This window comes from Salvelinus sp. IW2-2015, linkage group LG22, assembly GCF_002910315.2.
Source record: "Salvelinus sp. IW2-2015 linkage group LG22, ASM291031v2, whole genome shotgun sequence".
In the NCBI taxonomy this organism is placed as follows: domain Eukaryota; kingdom Metazoa; phylum Chordata; class Actinopteri; order Salmoniformes; family Salmonidae; genus Salvelinus; species Salvelinus sp. IW2-2015.
In genome coordinates, this window is record NC_036862.1 from 19030909 (window position 1) to 19037013 (window position 6105).

Sequence of the window (6105 nt, forward strand, 5' to 3'; positions counted from 1 at the left end):
CATGTTTCATGAGCTGAAATAAAAGATCACAGAAATTTTCTATACGCATAAAAAGCTTATTTCTCTAAAATTTGTTTACATCCCTATTAGTGAGCATTTCTCCTTTGCCAATATAATCCATCCACCTGACAGGCGTGGCATATCAAGAAGCTGATTAAACAGCATGATCATTACACAGGCATACCTTGTGCTGGGGACAATAAAAGGCCACTCCTAAATGTGTAGTTTTGTCACACAACACAATGCCACAGATGGCTCAAGTTGATGGAGCGTGCAATTGGCATGCTGACTGCAGAAATGTCCACCAGAGCTGTTGCCAGATAATTGAATGTTCATTTCTCTACAATAAGATGCCTCCAATGTCATTTTAGAGAATTTGGCAGTACGTTCAACCGGCCTCACAGCCGCAGACCACGTGTAAGCACGCCAGCCCAGGACCTACACATACGGCTTCTTCACCTGCGGGATTGTCTGAGACCAGCTGAGGAAACTGAGAAGTATTTCTGTCTGTAATAATGCCCTTTTGTGGGGAAAGACTCATTCTGATTGTCTGGGCCTTGCTCCCCAGTGGGTGGGCCAGTCTCCCATGTGGGTGGGCCTATGCCCTCCCAGGCCCACCCATGGCTGCGTCCCATCCCTGCCCAGTCATCTATCTAACTATCTAGCGTTGAGCTATTCTCCAGTTCTTGGTGCTGCTGGAGATATAATATATTATACACTTTACAGAGGACCARAGAAGGGAGCTAGAAGCTATCCAGGCATTCTGCTATACCATACGGATTGGTTGATGGAATATATTTTTGTCCATGACTGTTATGCCAGTGTGCCAGTTCAAGAAAAGTCCTCATTTAATGGACTATGGAATGGGTTGTGTATTGGGAAAGCTATTAATGGACATTTTCATGGCTTTTTATTTTGGTAAAGAAATGGCCTTGTTTCAGTTAATATGTTAATATGTTGATAGTGAAATAATTACCTAGTTAAAGTACAATTCCTGGCCTGAGCACTATAGATCAAGTGCAATTAGGTTCTGGATCTCATACCAACATTAGACAGCACATAGACTTTTTAAAGCGATCGTTAACCATAAATAATCCGTACATGTATGTGAGTGTATGTCAGAACAGAGGTGTCATGGCAGCTGCTTTAAGTACAGCCTGAATTTTCAGCTTGCTGTGTGTAATCCAGGGGTTGGAACCGGTTCAGAAACAGAACCGAAAACCAGCATCAGAATCTGGTCCTAATTCAGATAATTCATGTTATAACAAGATGCCCAATGCTTCAAGGCAAGCCACCACCTCCTCCACCCTTTCTCACTCTCTCCCAACCCGCAAAATTTCAATTGCATCTCACGCTCTACAATTGTCTGTCTAATACATGTAAACTACTATGGCTTGCCCTCTCCATATCAAGCTGCTATATCTGCACAGATTGGTGAAGTAATTTAATGTCGAGCTAAATATATATAAAAAAAAGGATTTCAGAGGTTTAAAAAGGAACAGAAAGGATCAATATAAACTGTTACTTTTTGGGGGTTCAAACCGGTTCAGAACTTTATTTTGCTGGTCAAAACAATGGAATGGAACGGAAATAATAATGATTGTTTAGAACAAAACTATTGGAAAATAATTTTGGTTGGCAGGTCTAGAGAAAGAGAGAGAAGCACAGCCCCAAGACCAGCTTGCTTAGGGGACTCTTCTCCAGGTTCATTTCTCTGTAGGTGATGGCTTTGTTATGGAAGGTTTGGGAATCGCTTCTTTTTAGGTGGTTGTAGAATTTAACGGCTCTTTTCTGGATTTTGATAATTAGCGGGTATTGGCTTAATTCTGCTCTGCATGCATTATTTGGAGTTTTATGTTGTACACTGAGGATATTTTTGCAGAATTCTGAATGCAGAGTCTCAATTTGGTGTTTGTCCCATTTTATGAATTCTTGGTTGGTGAGCGGACCCCAGACCTCACAACCATAAAAGGCAATGGGTTCTATAACTGATTCAAGTATTTTTAGCAAAATCCTAATTGGTATGTCAAATGTTATGTTCCTTTCGATGGCATAGAATGCCCTCTTGCCTTGTCTCTCAGCTCATTCACAGCTTTGTGGAAGTTACCTGTGGCGCTGATGTTTAGGCCGAGGTGTCTGTTAACAAACACAAACAGACCCCACAGAGCTCCAGGACAGCAACACAATTAGATCCAACCAAATCATGAGAAAACAGAAAGATAATTACTGAACATATTGTAAAGAATTAACGAAAAAACGGAGCAAACTAGAATCCTATTTGGCCCTAAACAGAGAGTACATAGTGGCAGAATACCTGACCACTGTGACTGACCCAAACTTAAGGAAAGCTTTGACTATGTACATTCTCAGTGAGCATTGCTATTGAGAAAGGCTGCCATAAGCAGACCTGGCTCTTTAGAGAAAACAGGCTATGCACACACTGCCCACAAAATGAGGTGGAAACTGAGCTGCACTTCCTAACCTCCTGCTAAATGTATGACCATATTAGAGACACATATTTCCCTCAGATTACACAGATCCACAAAGATTTCAAAAACAAACCCAATTTTGATCAACTCCCATATCTACTGGGTGAAATACTACAGTCTGCCATCACAGCAGTAAGATTTGTGACCTGTTGCCAGAAGGGCAACCAGTGAAGAACAAACACCATTGTAAATACAATCCGTATTTATACTTATTTATTTTCCATATTTGCACATTGTTACAACACCGTATATAGACATAATATGACATTTGTAATGTCTTTATTCTTTTGGAACTTCTGTGAGTGTAATATTTACTGTTCATTTTTATTGTTTATTTAACTTTTGTTTATTATCTACTTCACTTGCTTTGGCAATGTTAACATATGTTTCCCATGCCAATAAAGCCTTTAAATTGAATTTAATTGAAATTGAGAAGCACAGTAAGTTGGCAGGTCTAGACAGAGACACAGTGAGTTGACAGGTCTAGAGAGAGAAGCACAGTGAGTTGACATGTCTAGTAAGAGAAGCACAGTGAGTTGACATGTCTAGTAAGAGAAGAACAGTGAGTTGACATGTCCAGTAAGAGAAGGACAGTGAGTTGACAGGTCTAGACAGAGACACAGTGAGTTGACAGGTCTAGACAGAGACACAGTGAGTTGACAGGTCTAGAGAGAGAAGCAAGTGAGTTGACAGGTCTAGAGAGAGAAGGACCGTGAGTTGACAGGTCTAGAGAGAGAAGTACAGTGAGTTGACAGGTCTARAGAGAGAAGCACAGTGAGTTGACAGGTCTAGAGAGAGATAAGGACAGTGAGTTGACAGGTCTAGAGAGAGAAGAACAGTGAGTTGACAGGTCTAGAGAGAGAAGCACAGTGAGTTGACAGGTCTAGAGAGAGAAGGACAGTGAGTTGACAGGTCTAGAGAGAGAAGGACAGCAAGTTTACAGGTCTAGAGAGAGAAGGACAGTGAGTTGACAGGTCTAGAGAGAGAAGCACAGTGAGTTGACAGGTCTAGAGAGAGAAGTCTAGACCTGTCAACTCACTGTTCTCTCTCTAGACCTGTAAAACTCACTGTACTTCTCCCTCTAGACCTGTCAACTCACTGTTCTTCTTCTCTCTCTAGAACTGTCACCTCACTGTTCTTCTCTCTCTAGACCTGTCAACTCACTGTAATTCTCCCTGTAGACCTGTCACCTCACTGTTCTTCTCTCTATAGACCTGTAAACTCACTTGTCCACTCTCTAGACCTGTCAACTCACTGTTCTTCTCTCTCTAGACCTGTCAACTCACTGTTCTCTCTCTAGACCTGTAAACTCACTGTCCACTCTCTAGACCTGTCAACTCACTGTTCTTCTCTCTCTAGACCTGTCAACTCACTGTCCTTCTCTCTCTAGACCTGTCAACTCACTGTTCTTCTCTCTCTAGACCTGTCAACTCACTGTTCTTCTCCTCTAGACCTGTCAACTCACCTCCCTTCTCTCTCTAGACCTGTAAACTCACTGTGCTTCTCTCTCTAGACCTGTCAACTCACTGTCCTTCTCTCTCTAGACCTGTCAACTCATGTGCTTCTCCCTCTAGACCTGTCAACTCACTGTCCTTCTCTCTCTAGACCTGTCAACTCACTGTCCTTCTCTCTCTAGACTTGTCAACTCACTGTCCTTATCTCTCTCTTGACCTGTCAACTCACTGTACTTCTCTCTCTAGACCTGTCAACTCACTGTGCTTCTCTCTCTAGACCTGTCAACTCACTGTCCTTCTCTCTCTAGACCTGTAACTTGCTGTCCTTCTCTCTCTAGACCTGTCAACTCACTGTCTTTCTCTCTCTAGACCTGTCAACTCACTGTGCTTCTCTCTCTAGACCTGTCAACTCACTGTTCTTCTCTCTCTAGACCTGTCAACTCACTGTCCTTATCTCTCTCTAGACCTGTCAACTCACTGTGCTTCTCTCTTTAGACCTGTCAACTCACTGTACTTCTCTCTCTAGACCTGTCAACTCACGGTCCTTCTCTCTCTAGACCTGTCAACTCACTGTGCTTCTCTCTCTAGACCTGTCAACTCACTGTGTCTCTGTCTAGACCTGTCAACTCACTGTGTCTCTGTCTAGACCTGTCAACTCACTGTGCTTCTCTTACTAGACATGTCAACTCACTGTGCTTCTCTCTCTAGACCTGTCAACTCACTGTGCTTCTCTTACTAGACATGTCAACTCACTGTGCTTCTCTCTCTAGACCTGTCAACTCACGGTCCTTCTCTCTCTAGACCTGTCAACTCACTGTGCTTCTCTCTCTAGACCTGTCAACTCACTGTGTCTCTGTCTAGACCTGTCAACTCACTGTGTCTCTGTCTAGACCTGTCAACTCACTGTGCTTCTCTCTACTAGACATGTCAACTCACTGTGCTTCTCTCTCTAGACCTGTCAACTCACTGTCCTTCTCTCTCGACTTGTCAACTCACTGTCCTTATCTCTCTCTTGACCTGTCAACTCACTGTACTTCTCTCTCTAGACCTGTCAACTCACTGTGCTTCTCTCTCTAGACTGTCAACTCACTGTCCTTCTCTCTCTAGACCTGTAAACTTGCTGTCCTTCTCTCTCTAGACCTGTCAACTCACTGTCCTTCTCTCTCTAGACCTGTCAACTCACTGTGCTTCTCTCCTCTAGACCTGTCAACTCACTGTTCTTCTCTCTCTAGACCTGTCAACTCACTGTCCTTATCTCTCTCTAGACCTGTCAACTCACTGTGCTTCTCTCTTTAGACCTGTCAACTCACTGTACTTCTCTCTCTAGACCTGTCAACTCACGGTCCTTCTCTCTCTAGACCTGTCAACTCACTGTGCTTCTCTCTCTAGACCTGTCAACTCACTGTGTCTCTGTCTAGACCTGTCAACTCACTGTGTCTCTGTCTAGACCTGTCAACTCACTGTGCTTCTCTTACTAGACATGTCAACTCACTGTGCTTCTCTTACTAGACATGTCAACTCACTGTGCTTCTCTCTCTAGACCTGTCAACTCACTGTGTCTCTGTCTAGACCTGCCAACTTACTGTGCTTCTCAATTTCAATTAAATTCAATTTAAAGGCTTTATTGGCATGGGAAACATATGTTAACATTGCCAAAGCAAGTGAGTAGATAATAAACAAAAGTTAAATAAACAATAAAAATGAACAGTAAATATTCACTCACAGAAGTTCCAAAAGAATAAAGACATTACAAATGTCATATTATGTCTATATACGGTGTTGTAACAATGTGCAAATATGGAAAATAAATAAGTATAAATACGGATTGTATTTACAATGGTGTTTGTTCTTCACTGGTTGCCCTTCTGGCAACAGGTCCACAATCTTACTGCTGTGATGGCAGACTGTAGTATTTCACCCAGTAGATATGGGAGTTGATCAAAATTGGGTTTGTTTTTGAAATCTTTGTGGATCTGTGTAATCTGAGGGAAATATGTGTCTCTAATATGGTCATACATTTAGCAGGAGGTTAGGAAGTGCAGCTCAGTTTCCACCTCATTTTGTGGGCAGTGTGTGCATAGCCTGTTTTCTCTAAAGAGCCAGGTCTGCTTATGGCAGCCTTTCTCAATAGCAATGCTCACTGAGAATGTACATAGTCAAAG

At 42.5% G+C, this 6105-nt stretch overlaps 1 protein-coding gene across 1 annotated transcript in view; it reads left to right on the forward strand.

Moving 5' to 3' along the window:
• Positions 1-111, forward strand: part of LOC111982596 (serine/threonine-protein kinase DCLK1-like) — a 31495-nt gene extending 31384 nt beyond the window's left edge. The window contains 1 exon segment of the mRNA XM_070434102.1: positions 1-111. This exon segment is cut by the window's left edge and continues 1109 nt beyond it. The gene's annotated coding sequence lies outside the window, so the exon portion shown is untranslated.
• The last annotated feature ends 5994 nt before the right edge of the window (positions 112-6105 follow it).